Genomic DNA, 13,772 nt, shown 5'->3' with positions numbered 1-13,772 from the left:
ATGTCTCTTACTGTTTTATTCCTGTTTTTCAGCCTCATAATGAATACTTTGAGTTTCATTGTCACAAGTCTGGTCCTCAGGTTGAAAAATAGCAACTACAGACTCCAAAGATGATCAAAAGCTTAGAAGCAAGCCTAGCTCTCTTATCCCTGCACCAATGAAGCAATTAAAGATACCTGAGTACTCACTAACACCTGTGAACTCAAATGTCCCAAATATTATTGTGCCCTGAAATGAGGGGACTATGTATAAAAAGTGCTATAACTTCTACATGGTCAAAACAAAATGTATACAAATAACCTGGAATGTTCACTTTAATCACATGTGAATTGTTTGTTTACAAATTTAAAACTGTGAAGAACAGGGGCAAATAAAGGAAAGAAGTGTCTTTGTCCCAAACATTATGGAGGAGGGCCCTGCATGCGATCTATTGTTAGAGACTATGTTCTAATGGGCCACTTTAAAATGGGCAACGGACTGCAGTTGGCTTGGGGCCGAAGTTTGGCCATCCCTGGCCTAAATAGTCCTTAAATGCGGTAACTGAATCCAATTCCACCACCTTCTGGTGGGGGTTCCACATATCATCCCCTCTCTGCATAAAATAAACTTAACCATCAAGTCCCCTGTAAAAACTGAAACCTATACATCTACTATGGGGAAAAGGATCTTGCCATTTCACCTCTCTATGCTGCATGTAATCTTTTATATTTCTATCAGATCAACCCTCTGCCTCTTCCTGTGTAGGGGAAATGAGCCCAGACTCTTCAACCTGTCCTCATTGCAAAAGCTCTCTGATCTATTTCTTCTGCACTCTCTCTGATGCAATCACACCCTTTCTATAGAGTAACAGGAAAGCTTCAGTTGCTGGGATCTTGAGCAAGCAGAGAATTGCTGGAGGTGCTGAACAGGTCAGATAGTATCCATGAAATTGTCAGTTGCAGTCTTCGATCAGCACCCTTCATATAAGAAACTACAGTACAACACTGATTATCTGAAATAGTCGGGACCAGACCTATGACTGAATTTTTTGGCGATCTGGTCTTTTTTAAAAAAACTGCCCTGCAGCAACAGCAAATCATTTGTATCAATGTGTAAACAACAAACAAACAATGTGCTTAGAGGCATTTGCTTGAACTTGAGAGCAATGAAGATAAGTGCACCAGTTAAATGCTTAATTCTCACCAAAAAAATGCAGGCCGCCACTGATCCCCGACACATCCCCAATGTTGCCGCCAATCATCAAGACTTCTCAACTGCCACAGCCGATCCCTGACATGTCCCCACCACTTCTGCCGATCCCTGAGTAGGCTTCCCGGGCTGGTGAAATCTTCACTGGTGAGTTGGCGGGCTCCTTTTTCCCGTGGGCTGTTTCGGCTTCATGTCCTGGTTCTCGATGTTGGGACCCAACACAGACCCAGTCTTCATCTGCACACACTCCCCCTTCCAACCAACGAACACCGACACCTCTCCACTGAGGTCTCCACTCCTGCCCGGGAGGCCGCTCTCCTTGTTGATGCAAGGACAAGGGATTCTTCCGACCGCTTGCGGCTGGGAGAGTGTGGCACGCAGTTTGAGAGGGAGAGTTGGAGAGAAAAGTCAAATAGGGGAAGGTAAAGAAGAAATGGAAAGAGAGAGGGGAGGGAGTTACCTGAAATGAGGACAACTGTTCTAATTTCATGCCGAGTAAATTTCTTTTTCAATCTGCGAGGTCAGTTCGGCTCCGAAAAATTGTCAGATAAATGAGGATTTTGGATATCTTCATTTATTTAAAATTTTTGGAGGTGAACAGACGACACTTCCATGTCCAAAAATTTTTCTGATAAATGAGGATTTCTGATAATCTGATTTTGGGAAATCTGAGTTGTACTGTATTAGAACCAATGTTTTTGAATATTTTAATATGAGATTTCACATCCAAAGTACAGAGTACCTATGGATAGATGTTAAAATTCTCAAAGATACACTACACTTAAAATCACCAATGCCTGAAGAGGGCGCACAAAATCAGTGAACCGGTGTGGACTTGAAAGGCCAACATGGCCTGTTTCCGCTCCGTAAATGATGATATGGTGATATGATACTCCATACTAACATAAAGGCATCCCTTTTCTATAGTTTTGTGACCAGACTACACATTATATTCCTAAGTGTGATCTAACCAGTGTTTTGTAGCCTTGTACTTAGGGAGGTTAAGTAGGACATGTACAGTAGGGCATAAAGGAATATCGATGAACCAGGGTCCAAGTCACAGTTCCCAGAAAGTGCGAACACACCGAAAGGTTGGTGAAGTGGCATATAGCATGCTTGCATTAAAAAGTTGAGGCATCGTATACATGAATCCCAATGTCCTTTGTATTCTAAGGTCCTCTAACCTTGTCATTTTTGTCTTTCACCCTTACCAAAACGCTCACCTTGAAGTCTTGTTAACCCTCTTTTAGAATCTACCACTATTTTTAACCCTCTTTGCTCTCAGTGATTTGCTTGCATCCCAGCTCCTCTAATGTCTGCTGACTAATGGTAAGGTTACACCCCAGTTAAGGCAATTCCCCCTCTCTTACTCTTCAGTTTGACCCATATGGCCTTGTTGGACGATTTGTCCAGGATATCCTCTCCACGGGCTGTGTGACCTTCTCTGTAAGCGAAGGTACCATTCCCCCTGATTTTACAGCCATCTTCCATTCACTAAATAGATTTTGAGTTTCAAAAGAAATGAACTGATATCAACCAGAGAGTGTGAATAATGGTAATTTATTGAAAAGGTAAAAAGCCTTTGTTTAAATGCTCCAAAATAGCCAAATGAATAAGGTTGGAGAACAGGGCCAGAAAATGCATGGACGCGTATGTCCCTACAAAGACCATCTGGGCGTATCCTAACCAGAAGTCATGGATGAGCAAAGAGATCCTCAAACTGTTGATGAACCTGATCTATGGTGTTCAGATCAGGCAATTTGGAAATGTACGGAAGGACCAGGTACAACGCCTAGAAGGTCATTACCAATGGAAAAAGCTGATTCCAGATTCCAGCTCAACAGCTTTGGCAGGACTTGGATCTATAGAGTGAAACAAAGCGACACAGTAAAATCCCTGTTATCCAGAATTCAAGCAAGCAGCAAAAAAAAAATACAGAAAATAAATAGATTTAAAAAATACCCCACAAAAGTTTAAAATGGCCCCTAGCGGTCAGCTTGCCAATCATGCAACACGCAATTTCGAACAATCGGAAAATTCACTTATTTGGCATCCACAAAGGTGCCGGATGCCAGGGATTTTACTATATACCTCTTCTGGATGAGCTCTATGTTTTTTATATTCGCTTAGAAAAGGAAAACAATGAGGAGCCCTCACCAACCCCTGCAGCCCCAAGTTACTCTGTGCTCCCAGTTTCTGAGGCTGATGTGAACAGAACCTTTAGAAGGGAGAATACTCTGAAAGCGTCCAGCCCAGCACAGCATTCCTGGCTGTGTCCTGAGAGCTTGTGCAGAGTTTTTTCAACTTCTAGCTACAATGGTCAGAGGTCCCACCTGCTTCAAAAGGACATTCCAGAGCTGAAGAAGAGCAAGGTGACCTGTTCCAATGTCTATTGGCTGGTGGCATCTTCATCTACTGTCACGAAATGCTTTGAGAGTTGGTTATGAGCCAGATCAATTCCTGCCCACTTCACCTATCATCATAACAGATCATGGACAGAGGCCATCTCGCTGGCTCTCCACTCTGGGTAATATCACCTGGACCACTGAAACACCAAAGTTCATTGGCTACAGTTCAACACCCTCACATCAACATAACCTATGACCAAACTGAGGGATCTAGGACTCAGTTTGTCCCTGTGCAATTGGATCCTCAATTTCCTCATCGGCAGGCACCGATCTGTGTGACATCACCTCCTCCTTCCAGACCAATAACACAGGCACCTGAAGACTGTGCATATCCCTCTGCTCTATTATCCGTTCGCACGTCTCCAATGCAATCTATAAATTTGCTGATGAAACCCCAATTGTTGGCTGAATAACTGGAAATTATGAGTCAGAATATAGGATGGAGATCGAGAATATGATTGAGAGGTGCCTGAACAGCAACCTTGCTCACCAAAACCCAGGAGTCGAGGCTAATGGATCACACACCTGTCTGCTTTGATGGGGCAGAAGTGGACAGGGTTAGTACCCTAAAGTTCCTTGGAATCCGTACATCAGAAGATCTCTTCTGGACCCAGGACATCAGTGCATGTTGAAGATACACCAACACCTATTCTTTCTAAAAAGTCTGGGGAAATTTGATGTCATCCAATACTCCATCAAACTTCTAGAGGTGTACCCTGAAAAGTGTACTGACTGGTTGCCACAGGCTCCGACCTCCCATCCATTGAAGGCATCCATGTAATGCTCTGCCTTAAGAGGGTAGCCAACATCATAAAGGATCCTCTTCATCTAAGGGTAGATAAGTCTCCCGGACCATTTTCACCCTCAGGTTCTGAAGGAAGTAGCTGTAGACATTGTGGAGGAATTGGTCATGATCGGCGCCGTTGGTCATTCTGCAGGCTTTTGACGTTTCCGCATTCTGCTTGACAACTTGTAGTGCCATCAGCTGTTTTTGGGTGGGAAACCATTTATGAATGGGCTGAGTTTTAACAATTCCTTTTGTGTAATAGCAGGTAATAGCGCTATTATGTACAGAGGACCAGGAGATGGCTTTATGGAAGAGGAGATAATGGATTGTTTGGAACGTTGTTAGTTGCAGCTAACCTGTCTGTGTGGGGAATTTCTTGACTAATGCCTATTTCTTCGTACAATTGTTTAAAAGTCTACTCTACCTTTACTTAATACAGTTATAATAATTGTTTCGAAGTATCCAACATATTAACTCTATTACACTTATACAGCACATTTATTTCATGACATTATCAACCAATACCACACAGAAAGGAAATTACAGTTTGGTTTGCCTGATGTCAGTGATTGGGAAGATGTTGGAGTTGATTGTCAAGGATGAGGTTACGTATATTAATTTCAAGAATGTGGTTAAAGAGGAAAGGAATTGGAGGATCTGAGAGGGCGCTATGTAAAAAAAACCATGGGGTAACAGAATGAATGTGTTGAAATTTATGACTATTAATATTAATGGAATACATAACCAAATTAAGAGAAAAAGATTATTGGCATCACTAAAAACAAAAAAAAAGTTGATATAGCATTTGAACAGGAAACACATTTAACAGAAGTAGAACATCTTAAATTGAAGAGAGATTGATTAGGTCATATGTTAGCGTCATCTTACATCTCAAAGACTGTGAGTTAGCTATTTTAATTAATAAAAATTTTCCTATTAAAATAGAAAAAGTAGTTACAAGCCCAGCTGGGAGATGTGATATGACAGTATGCCAGATTTACTTGATATCCTGGAACTTATTCAATGTATATGCGGCTAACAAAGACGATCAGGAATTTATGCAAGACATTTTTTTACAATTAGCAGATGCACAAGGACGTATCTTACTGGGTGGAGATTTCAGCTTTGATCCATTATTAGATAAAACTGGGAAAAATACCCAAAAAAAGTAGCTAAATTTACATTACGTTCAATGCAGGATATGAAAATAATAGACAGTATAACTGGCTTCATAGACTATACGTTACTCCTCAAAAATTAAAAGAATGAAACCCGACAGTATCTGATAAATGCTTCCGCTGTAAACAAGAAATTGGTACAATGTTACATTCAACTTGGACATGTACTAAAGTGAAACCCTTTAGGAAGGATTTAAATTCAATATTAAATCAAATTACAAAATAAAAGATAAAGAGTTAAAGCTAAATTTAAATAGATTTCAAAAACAATTTATCAAGATTGCATTAGCGGTAGCAAAAAATGCATAATGATAACTTGGAAAATGGAACACCCCCCCCCCCCCCACCCCCGAGAATACAGCGATGGCTCACAGAAATGATCAATGTATTCCATTAGAGAAAATAACTTATAACTTAAGGGATAATTATGCTCAATAAGAACAAATTTGGGACCCATATATAAAGTTTATTAATAACCGCCAATTTCAGGCCTCCAACTCTTAACGAGACATGGTATACGTAAGGAAAAAGTGAATTACATGATATTGAGATGAAACGCTCCTTTAATTTTTCTTTCTGTTCTGTTGTTCTTTCTATAGTTATTTGGGAGGGGTTGGAAGGGAGGGGGGGCATTGGAGAGAAAATGGAAAATGTCACTATGTATATATACATATTGAGTTTGTGTAAATATTCTTAGAGATTTGTTATATTGTGACGTATAAAATAAAAACATTTTTAAAAATGGATGAAATTAGGGAGTATCTGGAGGCACATGACAAGATAGCCCAAAGCCAGCATGGATATATTGTATATCAATAGTTTAGATTATGGAATGAATGGTGTTGTGGCCAAGTTTGCAGGTGATGTGAAGGTAGGTGGAGGAGGATGACATATTGTTGAGAAAACATGGAGACTGAAGAAGGCGAATAGGCAGAGAAGTGGCAAATTAAGTATAAAGTCGGAAAGTGTACGGTCATGCACATTGGTAGAAAAAAATAAATGGTCCGATTATTTTCTCAATTGGGAAAAAGTTCTCAGATGGAAAGGAACCTGGGAATCCTCGTGCAGGATAACTTGAAGGTAAACTTGGAGGTTGAGTCAGTAGTGAAGAGGGCAAATGGAATCCTGGCATTTATTTCAAGAGGAATAGAACGTAGGAAAAGATTGTCAAGAATGAGGTTACAGAATACTTGGAGGTACATGACAAGATAGGCCAAAGCCAGGATAGTTTCCTTATGTTGAGGCTTTGGAGAGACCTCACTTGTGAGCAATTTTGGGCTCCCAAGTTTAAATAAAAGGATGTGCTGACAATAAAAGGGATGTCATATGGGAAGCATTTGACAGCACTTGGCCAATACTTACTGGAATTGAGGAGAATGGGCCGGGGGTGGGGGGTGAGGGGGGTGGGGGGTGAGGGGGGGAATCTCATTGAAACATTATGAATGTTATAGGCGTGGACTGAGTAGATCTAGAAAGGTTGTTTTCCATGGTAGGAGAGTCTCAGACAAGGGGGCACAACTTCGGGATTGAAGGATGTCCACTTAGAACATGGTATCTTCAGCCAGAGGATGGTAAATCTGTGTAATTTGTTGTCACAGGCGCTTGTGGAGGCCAGGTCATTGGGTGAAGTTAAGGCAGAAATTGATAGGCTTTTGATTAGCCAGGGCATCAAGGGTTACGGAGAGAATGGAGATATGTGGGAGAATGAATCAGCTCATGATTGAATGGTGGGGAAGACTTCATGGGCTGAATAGCCTAATTCTGCTCTGACGTCTTCTGATCATCCTTGTCACTATCTCATTGGTTCACTGCTACCTTCAGGCAGAATGTACCAGCACCTGTAAGTTCAGGGATGAAACACAGAAGTCTGCAGCTGCCATGATTGCCTTGAAGAAGGGCTGTGGGCCAAAATGGTGGGTTATATCTCCTATAGACGCTGCATGACCTGCTGAGCTCCTCCAGCACTTTTGTGTTTTTATTTACTGTGAGTTCCAGAACAGTTTCTTTCCAACTACTCGCAGGCTCATGAACCTGCCCTTGCTGCACGTATCATGGTGCTCCGACAGCATAAATAAGACTCTCTGCACTAACATAACCCATTTCTTTTCTTCTTGGACTCTGATAACTGTGATTATTTACCACCCATCCATCTTTAATATTGATGAACTATTTTTAATTTAAGGTATTTTGTATGAAGTACCTGTTCAACTGCAGCAAGTAAGAACTGTGGTGCAAATGTACAATTGTAGAACGTGTAGGGCAATAAACTCATTGTCATTATTAAGTAGCTGAGTGGATTGCAAGCTGGTTTCTAGAAAGAAGGCCCTTTGTGGGAGTATAGGTATCCCCCGCTATCCGAAAAAGGAGCATTCCTATGAAAACTTCCTAAGAAGCAGTTACCATTAATTTAGATGGGAAAAATTTCTGAGCGTTCCCAGATCCACTGTCCCTGTTCTCCCGATAGCCCACCTTTAGTTCCCACACTGATCCCACTGTCCTGTATCCCAATAGCCCACCCTTAGTCCGCACACTGATCCCACTGTCCTGTATCCCAATAGCCCATCCTTAGTCCCCACACTGATCCCACTGCCCTGCTCTCTCCTGACAGCCCACTCTCAGTCCCCTCATTGATCCCACTGCCCCGCAGTCTCCCAACAACCCGCAGAACATTATTTTTGATTTTCGCCTTTTTATGTAAAAGCAAAGATTCTCCGATTCCTTTCGGTTAGCGAAAAAAAGGGACTAATGTAGGTGTTTTGTAAAAGCGAAGTGGCATAAAGCAAACTTCCAAAAAGCGGGGGATACCTGTAAAAGGTTTCTCTTCGCATTGGAAGATGGCTGGTTGAGATCGGTGCTGTGACAACCTGATGTTCACCGTGCACATTACTGATTTGGAGTTTCGAATCAAAAACACAATTTCTAAAATGATACCAAACTAAGCTGTAAGATAGATAACTTCGGGAAGGTCTCAGGCCTGAAATGACAGTAATGTATCTTCACCTCCTGTGGATACTACTAGACCACCTGAGTTCGTCTAGTATTTCAGTGTTCCGAGTGACACCTTGCTGGGGAAATGGTTGCTTACTGCATTGCGTTCAATGCATATTTAATTTTTTGTGAAACATTTGTGATGTCCTGGGAGTCATAAAAAGGTTCAGAGTAAATGAGTTATTTCTAAAATGATTAATTTTGGCACATGAAATGTGAGTCAATGCAAACAAAATATTACAAATTTAAAGTGGGCCCAGGGACAAATAAACCAGCAGTATTTTATGGGCCAATGTTTGAAGGTGGTAACATGAATTAAAAAGCCACTTTAGAAAAACACACTGACACCTTGACTTCATGAGCAAAGTTAGATTTAAATTGTATGGAAGTTGTGCTAAACATATGGTCATGGCTCACCCCAGGCTAGCACAGTTGACATAGAGGTTAGCACAAAGCCTTTACAGCGCCAGCAATCGGGACATGAGTTTGAATCCCGCGCAGTCTGTAAGGAGTTTGTACGTTCTCCCTGTGTCTGCGTGGGTTTTCCCTTGGGGCTCTGGTTTCCTCCCACTGTTCCAAATGTACCAGGGGTGTAAATTGGGCGGCATGGACTCAAGGGCCAAAATGTATAAATTAAAAATAAATTAAAATTAAATTAAAATTGCATCCAAGGAAGTGAGGGCTTTAGAGAGGCTCCAACGAGATTCACTTGAAAAGTGCAGAAGAAGCTGGGCTTTACCTGATAACTGCAGGAAAATTTAAGAGGACATTCAACACAGGTATTTAAAATTGTGAAGGAACAAATATATAAGCAAATCACAGAAAGATGTAAAATGAACAGAATTGGAGGGGTGGGTGATTTTAACTTAACTGGAATATCCTTTGCGCAAAGAGGCTGATATAGGTCAAAAGTATTTAATGTGCATCCAGGGTAGGTTTTTGAAAAGATAAGCCATTTCAATTCCCCTTCCCATTCCCTTGCTGACATGTCTATCCGTGGTCTTGCACTGCCAGAATGAGTTCACCTGCAAACTGAAGGAACACCACCTCATCTTCCAATTGGGCATCCTCCAACTGGATGGCATTAATATCGACTTCTCTGGCTTTCGTTAAACCCCCCCCTTCACTTCTTCGCCCCGTCACCTTCGCCTAGCTCTCCATCTCTCTTCAGTCTCCTTTCACAATGATAAATATCTATCTCATCCCTTATTGTACCCAAATAGCACCTTATGACTGTACACTTTCCGACATTATACTTAATTTGCCACTTCTCTGCCTATTCGCCTTCTTCAGTCTCCATGTTTTCTCAACAATATGTCATCCTCCTCCACCTACCTTCACATCACCTGCAAACTTGGCCACAACACCATTCATTCCATAATCTAAACTATTGATATACAATATGTCCCTCCTGGTCACCACTTTCCCTTTGGAAATATCCTCACCCCAGCAAACCTGTAAGCGTGTCTTTATTCATTTGAAGATGGTGCCAAAATGAAACTCCCCACAATGCATACGACATACCTTATGTCACCCATGTATACACGTGGCCACAACACTCCATGTACCTGACGTCACACACGCATGCATGTTCCGATAACACACTTTCCCAGGGCTGGTGCTGAGGGAGTATCCCCGAGCATTGCCCCCCAAAAGAGGTATTGTAACCTCCACCTGCGTCACTAGTCTCCATGCGATATAAGTAGCGCGTTAGTTTGTTGTTCTGTCGGAGGGAGGGGGAAGTTCGATGGCAGCCACACATGTAGAGGAGGTTCATGGTAGGCAGGAAGGCACCGCCACCACCCCACCCGCTGAGCAAGTCTTTGAACGTCAGAGTATGCCCCCCCCCCCCACTGCGATTCCCTTAATGGCCCCCGCTAATACTTGTTCTGTTGCCGACTCTGCTCTTCCCCCTCAAACAATGCTTTGTACTCTCTGGTAAATAAGTATAAAGTTAAAATTAACTATTCTGACACTAGATAGAATTTAACTATGTTCACTTCAGAGAATTTAACAATGTAACTCTATGAGAATTCAGACAGTGCCGGCTGGGGGAAATAAGATGTATTCCAGGGGTGTCAAACTCAAATTCACAGAGGGCCAAAATTAAAAACTTGGACTAAGTCGTGGTCCAAACTAAATATTTATTGAAAATTTTCAACAACATCTGCATGTTTTCTCTTCTTTCAACATATGTAACGTTAAACTTTTTCTTATTAAAAAAATGTTTAATAATAGTTTTGGTTAAACTCTTTCCAGAAGAAGCATTAACAAATGAAAAATAAAATATTCAATAATAATATTTCTCTATAGCCTTTAAGCTCCTTTTAAATGTTTTTTTTCACAAGCCAACAAGTCAAACAAATAACAACTTGCTTCAATGACAAACAGGTTTGTCTTTTAAAATGATGAACATATAGTCTGTCTCCCACCTGTGTTGAAAGGTCCTGTTTTCTGTCTTTCGTTTGGCCATTTTCCGTAAGGGGTTTATTACATGTGAGTTGGGCGACAGGTCGCAGATGCTAATGAAAGTAAACAGAGGAGGTGGGGGGGATTAGTGGGCTGACAGACCGGCGCCGACGCATTTGCAAAGCATTCTGGGATTTGTAGTATTAGGTGTGCATGCGCTATACTGGCGCGGCGGCCAGCGGGCCAGCTCTAATACATATTTGATATGATCTTGCGGGCCAAATATAATTATATCACAGGCCAAATTTGGCCCGCGGGCCTGATTTGACATGTGTGATGTATTCCAAAAGGTAGTAGACACACCTCAGGACATCACAGGCAAACCCTCTCCACCATCAAGAACATCTACAAGGAGCGTTGCCATCGGAGAGCAGCAGCAATCATCAAAGATCACCACCCAGCACTCGTTCTAATCTCGTTGCTGCCATGAGGAAAGAGGTTTAGGTGCCACAAGACACACCACCTGGTTCAGGAACAGCTGCTACCCCTCCACCATCAGACTCCTCAACAACAAACTTAGAGACTCATTTAAGGGCTTGTGCACTTTATTGATTTTCTTTTGTTCTCTCTGTATTGCACAGCTTATTTGCATTTGTTACCTGTTTACAGTTTTTATTTGTTTACATGTATATGCTGTGTACGGTTTATTTTTTGCACTACGAATTAGTGGTAATTCTGCTGTGTCCACAGGAAAAAGAAATCTCAGGGTTGTATGTGATGCCATGTATGTACTCTTGACAGTAAATCTGAAGAAGCGCTTTGGCCCAAGATGTCACCATATATCTTTGTCCCTGATAGATGCTGCAAGACCGGCTGAGTTTTGCCTGCATTTCAGTGTGTTTTTACTACAATCACAGCATCTGCAGACTTTCGTGTCTCACTTTTGAGAAAAAGTGCGCATAGTCCACTAGAGAAGGAGCACCCCTTGACTTTAAGAAGTGAAAGCAGGGAACTGTTGATTGAGGCAACTGTGACTGTAATTCAAATTTCAAAGTAGGTTTTCTGAGTTTGTCTAAAATTGGGGAAGGCTGATTTCAATGGTGCAAGAGAGCATCTGGTAAAAGTCGGCTGGAAGTAGATGCTTGCAAGTAAAACAACATCGGACAAATGGGAGTCCTTTAAAAGAGGGTTAATAAAAGTTTTGGGGCATCTGATTCTGATAAAGGAAGAAAGCAAAGTCAACAAGACTGGGAAACTTTGGTCATCGAAGATGAAAGATGATTTGATTGGGGAAAAAGGCAGCATATGGTGCTTATAGTTAACTACGATCAAGCAATTCCCTTTGGAATATTGAGGGGGTTGTGTAATGATAGTGATCATGGTTGCAATGCAACCAGCAATGCCTTAGCATTTGATTAGACTTGGCTGCCAGCAAGGGGCTGATACACAGAGCAAGACACAGTATGTTATCTGTCATGGAGGCTTGCAGCCTCATGGCATGTCTCATGTGCTGTTTATATCAACTTTAAAGTAAAGAACCTTTTTCTTCATCCATCTGTTGTCTAAGAACTCACACATACCAATGCAAGATGAAACAGGTAGGAGAATATTTAAGAAAGAAATTAGGAGGGCAAAAAGAGGCCAGAAATTATCCTTGGCAGGTAAGGTTGTGCAAAATGCTAAGATATTCTATTGGAAGAGCAAGAAGGAAGCCAAGGAATGTCTAATTGGGATCAAAATAATCCAGGATAATGAGACTGGGGGAGGTAATGAGACTGGGGGGGGGTAATGAGACTGGGGGGGGGGGGTGTAATGAGACGGGGTAATGAGATGAGGGTAATGAGACTGGGGGGGTTATAGTGACATTCTGGTACACATTATGAAAGGTGATGGTGTCAGATGTATTTGATTGCATCAGGATGGATAAATTTTCCATTTTATATAAAATCAGTTTATTTGCAGATGACGTTATAGTATACTTAACAGAACCAGAAATATCAATAAAGGAATAACATAAGAAATTGAAGGAATATGGAGAAGTGTCGGGATACAAGATTAACGCAAATAAAAGTGAAACAATGACAATGAATAATGTGGATTTCTCAAAATTTAAGAAAGAATCACCATTCAGATGGCAAATGCAAGCAATGCGATACCTAGGTATATAAATAAATAAAAACCTCGGCCATCTATATAAACTCAATTATTATCCACTAATGAAAAAATTACTGGACAACTTAGAGCATTGGAAAGACTTACCACTAACACTAATAGGAAGGATAAACTGTATTAAAATTAACATTTTCCCAAGGATACAATACCTATTTCAGGCATTGCCAATACACTTGACAGAGAAATTCTTCAAGGAGTTAAAGAAAATAATAAGGAAATTTTTATGGAAAGGGGGGAAACCGAGGATAGCACTAGATAAATTAACAGAATGGTATAAACAAGGAGGCTTACAACTGCCAAACTTTAAAAATTATTATAGAGCCGCACAATTAAGATACCTATCAGATTTTTATCAAACAAGGGAAAAGCCAGATTGGACTAGATTAGAACTAGATAAAATAGGGGAGAAGATACCCGAACATATATTATATAAATGGGATGAAAAATTGGTACAACGTAGGAATTCTCCAGTATTACATCATCTGCTCAATATTTGGAAGAAGATTCATGTAGAAAGGAATAAAACAAATTACCAACTACCAAAACTAATACTGACGCAAAATCAGCTAATCCCTTTTACAATAGATAACCTTTCCTTTCGAGAATGGGAGAAAAAAGGGATCAAAAGAATAGAAAATTGCT

At 41.0% G+C, this 13,772-nt stretch overlaps 1 protein-coding gene and 1 long non-coding RNA gene across 6 annotated transcripts in view; one reads left to right on the top strand and one right to left on the bottom strand.

Moving 5' to 3' along the window:
• ppil2 (peptidylprolyl isomerase (cyclophilin)-like 2) overlaps positions 1–13,772 on the top strand; it is a 408,077-nt gene that overhangs the window by 171,609 nt on the left and 222,696 nt on the right. The window lies entirely within an intron of this gene.
• Positions 2,750–13,772, bottom strand: part of LOC138761478 (uncharacterized) — a 35,837-nt gene continuing 24,814 nt past the window's right edge. Inside the window, exons 2-4 of one of the 2 annotated variants that reach the window (XR_011356345.1) lie at positions 10,982–11,071; positions 6,101–6,154; positions 2,750–3,050 (exon numbers count right to left, since the gene is read on the bottom strand). This is a non-coding gene — a long non-coding RNA (uncharacterized lncRNA). The remainder of the gene's footprint in view (positions 3,051–6,100; positions 6,155–10,981; positions 11,072–13,772) is intronic. The other variant, XR_011356344.1, reaches the window with a different exon arrangement.

The sequence above is a fragment of the Narcine bancroftii genome, chromosome 4 (genome assembly GCF_036971445.1).
Source record: "Narcine bancroftii isolate sNarBan1 chromosome 4, sNarBan1.hap1, whole genome shotgun sequence".
In the NCBI taxonomy this organism is placed as follows: Eukaryota; Metazoa; Chordata; class Chondrichthyes; order Torpediniformes; family Narcinidae; genus Narcine; species Narcine bancroftii.
The sequence above is the reverse complement of the archived record's forward strand: the minus strand, read 5'-3'. Positions and strand labels throughout refer to the sequence as shown.